Source organism: Xyrauchen texanus, chromosome 9 (genome assembly GCF_025860055.1).
Source record: "Xyrauchen texanus isolate HMW12.3.18 chromosome 9, RBS_HiC_50CHRs, whole genome shotgun sequence".
Classification (NCBI taxonomy): Eukaryota; Metazoa; Chordata; class Actinopteri; order Cypriniformes; family Catostomidae; genus Xyrauchen; species Xyrauchen texanus.
Genome location: NC_068284.1, coordinates 44,714,082 through 44,726,430, shown reverse-complemented (window position 1 = coordinate 44,726,430; position 12,349 = coordinate 44,714,082). Strand labels below are relative to the sequence as shown.

The following is a 12,349-nucleotide window of genomic DNA, read 5'->3' as shown; positions in this document are numbered from 1 at the left end:
ACACGGGTGCACGCTAGAGTGGGCTAATCCAGATAAGTCCCTCGGTTCTTTCCTCGCTTTCCAGGCCATCTGTTGGAAATGCCTGGATTTGAGTGTGTATGTGGGTTAGAGTGTGTGCCCATGTGATCCGTCCACTCGTCCGTCTATCTATCTATCTATCTATCTATCTATCTATCTATCTATCTATCTATCTATCTATCTATCTATCTATCTATCTATCTATCCATCTATCCTTCTATCTATCTGTCTGTCTGTCTGTCTGTCTGTCTGTCTGTCTATCTATATCTATCTATCTATCTATCTATCATCTGTCCGTCTGTCATTCCATCAGTCTGTCTTTCTGTCTCTCCATCCCTCTGTCTGTCTATCTATCTAACTGTCTGTCCGTCATTCCATCCATCTGTATTTCTGTCTCTCCTTCTCTCCATCCCTCTGTCTGCCTGTCTGTCTATCTTTCTGTCTCTCCTTCTCTCATCCCTTTGCCTGTCTGTCTATCTATCCATCTGTCTGCCCATCTATCTATCTGTCTGTCCGTCCATCCGTCCGTCTCTCTTTCTGTCTTTCCTTCTCTCATCCATCTGCCTGTCTGTCTATCTTTCTGTCTCTCCTTCTCTCATCCCTCTGCCTGTCTGTCTGTCTATCTATCCAGCTGTCTGCTCATCTATCTATCCATCCATCCATCTTTTTGTCTGTCTGTTTGTCTGTCCATCATACCATCTGTCTGTCCGTCCGTCTGTCTTTCTGTCTCTCCATCCCTCCGACTGTCTGTCTGTGTATCTATCTGTCTGTCTTTCTGTCTCTCCATCCATCTTTCTGTCTATCTGTCTGTCTGTCCGTCTGTCTCTCTTTCTGTCTTTCCTTCTCTCATCCCTCTGCCTGTCTGCCTATCTTTCTGTCCATCCATCCATCTGTTCGTCTGTCTTTCTGTCTCTCCTTCTCTCCATCCCTCTGACTGTCTGTGTATCAATCTCTCTTTCTGTCTTTCCTTCTCTCATCCATCTGCCTGTCTATCTATCCATCTGTCTGCACATCTATCTATCCATACATCCATCTTTTTGTCTGTCCGTCCGTCCGTCTGTCTCTCCATCCCTCTGACTGTCTGTGTATCTATCTATCCATCTGTCTGCTCATCTATCTATCCATCATCCATCTTTTTGTCTGTCCATCATACCATCTGTCTGTCCCTCCGTCTGTCTTTCTGTCTCTCCTTCTCTCCATCCCTCTGACTGTCTGTCTGTGTATCTATCTGTCTGTCTCTCCTTCTCTCCATCCATCTTTCTGTCTATCTGTCTGTCTGTCTGTCCGTCTCTCTTTCTGTCTTTCCTTCTCTCATCATCTGCCTGTCTGTCTCTGCTTCTCTCATCCCTCTGCCTGTCTGCCTATCTTTCTGTCCATCCATCCATCTGTCTTTCTGTCTCTCCTTCTCTCCATCCCTCCGACTGTCTGTGTATCAATCTATCTGTCTGTCTGTCATCTCTTTCTGTCTTTCCTTCTCTCATCCATCTGCCTGTCTGTCTGTCTATTTATGCATCTGTCTGCACATCTATCTATCCATCCATCCATCTTTTTGTCTGTCTGTTTGTCTGTCCATCATACCATCTGTCTGTCCGTCCGTCTGTCTTTCTGTCTCTCCTTCTCTCCATCCCTCCGACTGTCTGTCTGTGTATCTATCTGTCTGTCTCTCCTTCTCTCCATCCATCTTTCTGTCTATCTATCTGTCTGTCTGTCTGTCCGTCCGTCTCTCTTTCTGTCTTTCCTTCTCTCATCATCTGCCTGTCTGTCTCTGCTTCTCTCATCCCTCTGCTTGTCTGCCTATCTTTCTGTCCATCCATCCATCTGTCTTTCTGTCTCTCCTTCTCTCCATCCCTCCGACTGTCTGTGTATCAATCTATCTGTCTGTCTGTCATCTCTTTCTGTCTTTCCTTCTCTCATCCATCTGCCTGTCTGTCTGTCTATTTATCCATCTGTCTGCACATCTATCTATCCATACATCCATCTTTTGGTCTGTCCGTCTGTCCGTCTGTCTCTCCCTCCCTCCGACTGTCTGTGTATCTATCTATCCATCTGTTCGTCCATCCGTCTGTCTTTCTGTCTCTCCTTCTCTCATCCCTCTGCCTGTCTGTCTGTCTATCTATGTATGTATCTGTCTGTCTGCCCATCTATCTGTCTCTCTATCCATCCATCTATACTTCCATCTGTCTGTCTATCTTTTTGTCTGTCTGCCTGTCAAAACAACAAATCAATAACAATGCATTTACCAGGATTGTTTTGTTTGGTATCACCACCATTATGTAATGGGATATTGTTTTACCACTGTGTGTATTTGTGTTTCTGCAGGCAGAGATTGTAAAGCGGCTCAGTGCTATATGCACTCAGATCATTCCACTGCTGTCCCAAGAGGTGAGCAAGCACACACACTCGTCCTCTGTGAGCTGCTGTTTACACTTGAATTATTTACAGCGGAGGTGGTCATCATCAAGACAGAGCTTGGAATGGGCCACCTCTTCCCTCCATAAATATTTCATACTGTTCTTTTATAAGCCACACGGAGTGGACTTGGTTATTTTGTAATAGTAATACCCTCAGGGAACAAGAGCGCTGCCATAGAGGCAAATATCCCTTCAACGCCTCTTTCGAGTTCACATGCTTGTTTGTTTATGGTTTTGGACAATGAAAGGTACTGTCATGTAACAGGTTAAACACCTACCTAAACATTGTTCTGATATTTGTGTGTATCTGGGCAGCATCAGCACCAAGTCGCCCAAGCAGTCGAGCGATCGAAACATGTGAGCATAGCAGAACTCAACGCCATTATTGGGGTGAGTTTTTGTCCTCCTAACCAACTTCGGACCAATATAAGTTCAATTGTATTTAATGTACTGGACATAAGACATAGAGATGATCCAAAAGCAAGTCAGCATAATTATGCAGCCTTCTAAGATACCTTATTTTTGGCAACACTGTAATTAGTGTATACCATTGCATTTAGGATGCTGCCTTAGAAGGCAGAAGGCAAGGTAGCTCATTAGATTTATAGTCAAAATTAAAATTGTACCAAAAATCAAAGCATTTTTTGTATCATAAAATAATTTCATGTTTTACAGTAGCTTTCCTTTTACAGTCATTCTTCCTTTTGTAGCAACAGCAGTTCCAGCATCTCTCCCATCATGCATCAGGTTATCCTCTGACACAACACCCCTCAGGACTGACGCTGGGAGTGGGTACAAGCCTCATGGCTCTACCTGGAGCCTTTCCGTTCTCCCCGCACCTGGTCCCTAAAGATGACCTCACTCACCTAGAGCTTGTGGACTCCAGAGGTAGATGAGAATAATTTAGAAATTTCACATGCAACAATTCAATAAACATTTAGCGTTTCTAAAAATGTAAATAAATGCTAACAGAATATGATATGTGTATATCACTGTAAGTCGCTTTGGATAAAAGCATCTGCCAAATGCGTATATCAAAATAAAACCTTTTACGGCTAAAAGGAATATTCCAGGTTATTTTTAGCTGACATAAACGAAAGTTAAACACACTTACAGTAATTACGTTAATGCAAGCCTTGCAGGCAAGCATGCAGCACTGCAAATAAATAAACTATATGATTATAATAATAGTAATAATATTAAGTATTACCATAACTCATAAACATTACACGTGTTAACATCTATCATTTAAGAAATAACTTAAATGAACATTTTGTGAACGCTCATGATAACGTGATAAACATGTTTTGATAAGTTCATCTGTATGTTTCTCTTTTTATGTTTGTAGATGGAGCCCCAAACATGGTGAGTATTAAAGCTAATTCTCTGATCTGAATTAGTGATCTTTACAAATGTTTACTGATAACTTTTTGAGATTTCTATACTCTCTGAAAGCATCTTGCAATCATCCAACATATTTGATATACAAACATCCAAGGGGTGAGGAATGTTCAGACCTGTTATGATTTTTTTTTTTATAATGATGCAATTCTGAGGAAATCTGCAGAGTTTTGATACTCTCTGGGCCTAAAAGTCATCATATGTGAAGTGGAATTATGAAGCCATTTTTTGATTCCACATATTGAATTTCAGGGGAATAATTGTCACTTTTGGTGGCATTTTGGACTTGAGTCCTGGTTCATTTCTGAACCTGGTTGTGTGTATTTCAGAGTGGTAGCGGCTCTCCAGTGGGCCATCGGTCTTCAGGGCTGCGACTCGGTCTTCCTCCTACACCGTCCTCCTCCTCCTCCTCCTCTCACGCTGAGAGAGACAGTAAGAGGAGCACCACAGATCAGACGGGCACAGGACGAACACGACAGGTAATTTAAGTTGAGATCAAAAACAGTCTGAAGAGATTAAAAGATCTTCCTCCTGGAGTCTGTATGCTTTTGCCTCTCATTCTATGAGCAGTTAAACTGCATCACAATTGCTTCATTTAAAGTAATGTAATTTCATCCCTTTTCATTTTGAGTTTTGATAACTTGTGAATTCACTCACACCAAGGCATATGAGGTACAAAGATCTCGTGATTAGGAATGATCATGTGATAATGTGTTTCCTACAGGAGAGTGGCAGTAAAAAGGAAGACGCTCTGAGACAGAGATGGTACTAAAGAGGTGTGAAGATCTTGTTATTTTCTTCTTGCATTAGAGTGATACCAACAGAAGTCTTAAACTTAAAAGTTTTAAACTTTGGAATATAAATAGTCCCATTCCAGACATGAATGATTAGTCTTGTGTTTTCGAGGGGTGGTGTTTTGACGTTTTTCCTACTTGAACAGCAAGTGGGGGCGGGAGTTGTCGAACTGCTTGTCCCTTTTTTTTTTAAATAGCAGAATAGCAGTATATCAAAGACTCTTAGGGATGGGCACTTTTGACTTTGGACAATAAGCAACCACACAGAACACTTTAGAAATGCCCACATGGTAATACACTAAAAACCACTCAGACACACCTTAGCAACTGCATCACAATGCTCTGCCAATCACCCACTACACCGTAGGATCATAGCAGCAAGATTTGTATGGGCATGCACAACTAGAAAAATAATAATAATAATAATAATAATAATAATAATAATATATATATATATATATATATATATATATATATATATATATATATATATATGAGCCAAAACATTATGACCACTCACAGGTACGGTGAATAACTTTGATCATCTCCTATCATGGCCACATGTCAAGGTCTGGGTAGATTAGATTGTTCGTGCACCATCATTTCTCATTGTCAACGTGTTGAATGTAGGAGAAATGGGCAGGAGTGAAGACTTGAGTGACTTTGACATGGGCCAAATTGTTATGGCCAGATGACTGGGTCAGAGCATCTGTGAAACAGCAAGGCTTGTGGGGTGCTCCCAGTCAGAAATTGTGAGTACCTACAGACAGTGGTCCGAGGAGGGACAAACCACAAACCAGCAACATGGTTTTGGGCGCCCAAGGCTCATCGATGCACAAGGGCAACAAAGGCTATCCCGTCTTGGCCGAACCGACAGAAGGTCTACTGTGGCACAAGTCACAGAAATTTTAATGATGTTACGGGAGGAATGGCACAACACAGTGCATGGCGCCCTGCTGTGTATTGGGATGTGTAGCCGCAGACAAGTCAGAGTGTCCATGATGACCCCTGTCCACCGTTGAAAATGCCTACAATGGGCCTGATCTGATGAGTCCCGTTTTCTTTTACATTACGTGGACAGCCATGTACGTGTGTGCTATTTACCTAGGTAGAGCTGGCACCAGGATGTACTGTTGGAAGACAACAAGCCGGTGGAGGGAGTTTGATTCTCTGGGCAATGCTGTGCTGGGAAACTGTAGGTCTGACCTTTCATATGGACGTCAATTTGACACGTGCCACCTACCTAAACATTGTTGCAGACCAGGTACACCCCTTCATGGCAATGTTATTCCCTGATGGCAGTGGCCTCATTCAGCAGGATAATGCGTCCTGCCACACTGCACACATTGTTGGGGAATGGTTTGAGGAACATGATGAAGAGTTCAAGGTGTTGCCCTGGCCACCAAATACCCCAGATCTCAATCCCCTCATTTATAGTATTGTTTTGAGAGCAAAAACCAACAGAAAGCATCAGAACCCAAGCATCACCACGCTATGCAGGACTGAGCGAATGTCTGTCTGGTTCTTTCCCCTGAATTAATTCAATTTCCCACATGACCGCTGCAGTGTCCGGATACTAATAATAACTCTGCTGATGCACCAAAATATTTCTTTATCGCTAAATTCTATCCTAAAGTACAATTTAATTAAATCCTCCACATCAATTTCTTGCATTAATTAAGATTACATTTTTTTATATAATATTTTGATATTTTTACCACTTGCCGTGTTTTTATACCATCCAAATAACAAAAATGCACAATTTTACCAGGAGCCTTTTTAATGATTCCGAAATGCAAGCACACCTTTAAAAATAGTTTGTTTTTCAGGGTTGTAGTTAATGTTGCTTTTGACTGTCTGTCATTGGCAGAAAAGTGCGTCACCCACTGGAGTCTCTCCGAGGTCTGCTGATGGAAACGGTCTGAGCAGCTCTCCGGTTCTCTGGAAAAATCCATCCAGGGAAGGGCCCTCCCCCTCATCCTCCCCTTGCTCACAGCAGCGCTCGCCTGGAATCTGCAAGAGCCCCACACAGGTATGGCACAGGATCAGTTGGTACCTGGCACACAGATCTGGTGGCAGTGGCGTGTCCAGATGTTTTTGACTGGGGTGGCCCACGTGGGGCACAGACTCATTCAAGGGTGCCATGAAGCATAACTCAACATCCCTGATATTTAATTTAATAAGTTTGAATTTTTAATAGTTAATTTTTAGTTCAATTATGATTAATTGTTATTAAATGGTAATACTGCAAAACAAAGAAGACTCCAAATATGTATGAATGTAGTTTTAAAAAAAAGTTGTTTTAAGTATCACTTTTATGTATGTCGTGTCTCTTACAACTGCATAAATGTTATGGACACAGCTAATATGGTTACTGTCTCTTTAAGATATTTCTTAATTTTACTATAGGCGTACACAGGAGGAATGTGCATGGATTTCAGTTGGGTGTACTCCATATATAGCCATTTATTGTGACTAACTTGATTACTTAAACATTGCTTTAAAAAAAACTTAATTTACTTAATTTGATATTATAGCTATTTTTTGATCTCCAAAAACAATGTAATTTTGCTTCTTAAGAGACATGCCAAAGAACCTGGCAAAGTTTACAATTATTAAATACAAATATTGTAAATACGAAGTATTTCCCTCCGAGTCCACTCACATAACATTCATTTCTTGACACTGTAAAACCAACAAGGTTCTACTTGGTTTTATTGAAGGCCCACCTACGACTTGGAAAATGACCAATCACAGTTTTTTGGGTGGCCAATCAAATTCTAGAGGGGGCCTGGGCCACCCCATGTCCCCCATCTGGACACACCCCTGTCTGGAGGAAATCCTCTCCTAAGAAACTTGCTTTAGTATTAGTAGTACTTCTGGGCAGTTCTGGACGTGGCTGAGTCTTTTGGCCCTCTGTCATTTCAGGAGAAAGGGAGATCTCCCTCTCCATCAGCGTCTCATGAATCTCTCTCTCCTGGCTCGCCACTGCCTCGCCCTCTCTCCTCCTCTGCCCGTGGCCCGTCTCCCGCTCTCAAACACTAGGTGAGTCATGACATGTGCTTTTATTGGTTACCGCAAACATGGGTGGCACTGGGTCTTTTTTCACTTGCCTTAGTACATATCGAGCTTTCAAAATGTAACGTGATATAATAATCCCTATTGCCTATTGTCTTATATTTATTAGCCACTTTCACACATGAAACCGGTTAAATTGCAGTAACATTGCCGATTTGCCTTTTTGGGTTAAAACATCTGCTATTCACGCATTCAACGGCTTTGCAGTTAAACTATGTGACGTAATTTGCCAGGAATTATCTTTAAACTATCAAGGTGTTAAGCTGATCACTTGACTTTATATCCTATGTATTCCCCATAGCTAGTTATTGATCTAATAATTATAGTTCATCATAAGTTGCGGAATCACATTCTGTTCCTGTAAGCATCTACAAATTTCTTCATCCTTCTAAATGACCCTCAGCACACTGCTTACGTCAGCTTGTACATGCTTAAACTGGTAATCTTATGGCTTTGTGCACACATAGCATCTAAATGTAAAAATTGTATTAACATTTTAAAAGAAAAGGCTATATTGATTAAATATTTATTGCTAAATATTCAAGCCGCTTTTTGTATTGTCTTATCAATGATTAACTCTTATGCCACAAGAAAGTAATGCATTTTAATTATCTGAACATTTTCTATTTTATATATATATATACACACACTCACCTAAAGGATTATTTGAACACCATACTAATACTGTGTTTGACCCCCTTTCGCCTTCAGAACTGCCTTAATTCTACGTGGCATTGATTCAACAAGGTGCTGAAAGCATTCTTTAGAAATGTTGGCCCATATTGATAGGATAGCATCTTGCAGTTGATGGAGATTTGTGGGATGCACATCCAGGGCACGAAGCTCCCGTTCCACCACATCCCAAAGATGCTCTATTGGGTTGAGATCTGGTGACTGTGGGGGCCATTTTAGTACAGTGAACTCATTGTCATGTTCAAGAAACCAATTTGAAATGATTCGAGCTTTGTGACATGGTGCATTATCCTGCTGGAAGTAGCCATCAGAGGATGGGTACATGGTGGACATAAAGGGATGGACATGGTCAGAAACAATGCTCAGGTAGGCCGTGGCATTTAAACGATGCCCAATTGGCACTAAGGGGCCTAAAGTGTGCCAAGAAAACATCCCCCACACCATTACACCACCACCACCACCAGCCTGCACAGTGGTAACAAGGCATGATGGATCCATGTTCTCATTCTGTTTACGCCAAATTCTGACTCTACCATCTGAATGTCTCAACAGAAATCGAGACTCATCAGACCAGGCAACATTTTTCCAGTCTTCAACTGTCCAATTTTGTGAGCTCTTGCAAATTGTAGCCTCTTTTTCCTATTTGTAGTGGAGATGAGTGGTACCCGGTGGGGTCTTCTGCTGTTGTAGCCCATCCGCCTCAAGGTCGTGCGTGTTGTGGCTTCACAAATGCTTTGCTGCATACCTCGGTTGTAACGAGTGGTTATTTCAGGCAAAGTTCCTCTTCTATCAGCTTGAATCAGTCGGCCCATTCTCCTCTTACCTCTAGCATCAAGAAGGCATTTTCGCCCACAGGACTGCCGCATACTGGATGTTTTTCCCTTTTCACACCATTCTTTGTAAACCCTAGAAATGGTTGTGCGTGAAAATCCCAGTAACTGAGCAGATTGTGAAATACTCAGACCGGCCCGTCTGGCACCAACAACCATGCCACGCTCAAAATTGCTTAAATCACCTTTCTTTCCCATTCTGACATTCAGTTTGGAGTTCAGGAGATTGTCTTGACCAGGACCACACCCCTAAATGCATTGAAGCAACTGCCATGTGATTGGTTGATTAGATAATTGCATTAATGAGAAATTGAACAGGTGTTCCTAATAATCCTTTAGGTGAGTGTATATATATATATATATATATATTTAATATTTAAAGAAAACTATGTATAATTATTTCATCATTATATATTGAATTATTGTTATATGAGGGGCTTTCTCAGTAAATATTTGTATATGCGATTAAATGCGATTAATTAATCGTGACACCATGTAATTAATTCGATTAAAAATTCTAATCGATTGACAGCCCTAATATATATATATATATATATACACACACACACATACATGTTGTATAACACAAAACTAATGTTAAGATTTTTATACAAGTTTTTCAGAGCAAAAAAAAAATATATATATATTTTTTACCTCTATTAATTTTAGTACTGTGGCTTGACTCGACTTGACTTGCTTGATTTGTCTGCACTGCACTTGAGACTTAATAGTTGACTTGAGACTTGATCCCACCTCTGGGTTACACCATATGACCTGAATAAAATTAGCATTTTCATATTAAAATGTCATTTTTTTTACTTCACACAATGTCATGAAAGATGTCTTCCCTCTTCTTTTTTTGGTCACATGGCAACAAAATGTCAACTACATGTTGGTTACACCAGCTGACTATAAATTGGTGGGCAAAAGTTTTTCAAATATTAAAAATACTTTAAAACAAAATTGTTATCTGCTTATTTTTTTAAAGAAATAATAATAAGATATTATTCTGCATTACTAATGCCATTTTTTTATTTATTTTTTTATTTCAGCTTTCAATGAAACGTTTACACCACATGGCATTTTTTTTACTTTAAGCCCCAGAAAACATGTCAAAATGACTTTAAACTCAGTAATTGGAAACATGTTCCTCATAGGTGTTATCAAGTAATTGTTTAGTGTGAATTGCATTTTTAATACCTTATTCAAATAAAAATGAGTGTCACATCATTGACCCTTTATTTAACAATCTTGGAGCTCCTATGTATACTTTATTGCTAAAAATCAGTTTCTAAATTAAGAAAAAGGAGGAGATATTTACTTTAGGAACCTGGCTGTGGCACTCTATTCCTGCTATTCACTTTTAGGGAGTTACATTCTACATGTTTTTATTTATGTCTCGTTTAATTCACAGGACCCACTCCTGTCCATGGAGTGAGACTAGTGAAAGACAGCCTCTACCCCTCCCCAGCCTGCCCTTCCCAGAACACAAGGGGCCGGTCCCAGATTGCGCCGGGTCAGCCCCAGAATGCAGGAGTCTGGGCATTAGGTGCCTTGTCAGAAGCCCATCATCCGTCCTCGTGGCCCTTTGAGCCGAATTCTGAGCAAACTGCACCTGTGTTCCCACAAAAAGGGAGTAATCAGCCAATCAGCTGTCTGACAGCTCTGTCAGCCAAGTAGAAAGCAAGCTGAATATTCTGGTAAACTGCCACACTTACAGTACCTCACAATTCCAAAACTACAGTGGCCCAAAACATTATTTGGACACTTCATCCTCACTAAAAAAAATTATGAATGTCATTGCATTTGATAACAAAATATCGAGCAAAATTTTTTTCAATGTAATTTGTAGTTTTAAAATTATATAACAATCTATTGTTCAAATGGAGTGGTGGTGGCCTAGTGGGCTAAAGCTCATAACTTGTAATCAGAAGGTTGCTGGTTCGATCCCCACAGCCACCACCATTGTGTCCTTGAGCAAGGCACTTAACTCCAGGTTGCTCTGGGGGGATTGTCCCTGTAATAAGTGCACTCTAAGTTGCTTTGGATAAAAGCATCTGCCAAATGCGTAAATGTAAAATAAATTTTTGGTTAAAGGGCAACTGACTTCATACATCCACTAAAAATCACCTTCACACCAGTTGGTTAAAAGTAATTGCAAAAATTTCTCAGAAAGGTGAATTTAGTACTGAGAAAATGTCTAGGAGCATTTGCTTATTTTGTTACCTAATGCAATGCCATTTTTAAGTGTGACTTATTTTAAGGGTCTAAATAATACACTTTAAGCCCAACGTTTGCTTCGGCAGAGATTAATTAGCAGAGACGGGCCACTTCTATTAAAATGAATGGAAGAAATTGGAACTCCCAATGGCAGCAAACGATCAGCGGATGCAGAAAGGAAGTCCTGCCTTACAGTTAAAACAGCCAATCACCTTTTAGATACTGAGATCGCCTGTCAATCAACTCGACAAAGCACATGCACATTAGTTATACAAAATTAGAAAATTGCGTTTTTAGCGTAATATGAGGTAAAGAAGCACAATTTATGATTCGAGTGTTGTTAGACTTATCTCACTTAACAATGACAGGAAATTCCAAAGATGGCCGACAGTGGACTGACTTGCTAGAAAGACGTTGGCTTCGGTCTGATGTGAATGCAAGGCATCTGTGTACAGGACGCATGATGCAAATTTTGTCATCAACAGAGTGCTCGAGCACTGAACACGTACGGCACCATTTTTCTAACTGCGCAGTATGCGCATACTGCATACAGGCTGGAATTATTTGCACTAATTAGTGGGTCCACAAGGTGGCAACTCACAGTTGAGCCGTTGCTGTCACGAAGAAGCGTCAGAAGATATAATCGTCGCTAATCAACAGGAGACGAATCTGAAAATTACAGCAGTGGATGTGCAAGTTAAGAGCGCATGTGTGAGGAGTTCTGCATTTGGATAACACCAGTCTGAAGGAATATAAAGACATACACATTGGTCTAAACTCTCGAAAATATGTAGTCTATTGTCTCATAGAAGTCGTACCGTGCATGCACCATCCGGCTGTGTATGCACACAGTCAAATGAAGTACTATATTTTAAAAGGATAGTTTTCATCTGTACATAGTCGT

At 40.6% G+C, this 12,349-nt stretch overlaps 1 pseudogene; it reads left to right on the top strand.

Moving 5' to 3' along the window:
* Positions 1-12,349, top strand: part of LOC127649352 (transducin-like enhancer protein 4) — a 31,003-nt pseudogene that overhangs the window by 14,881 nt on the left and 3,773 nt on the right.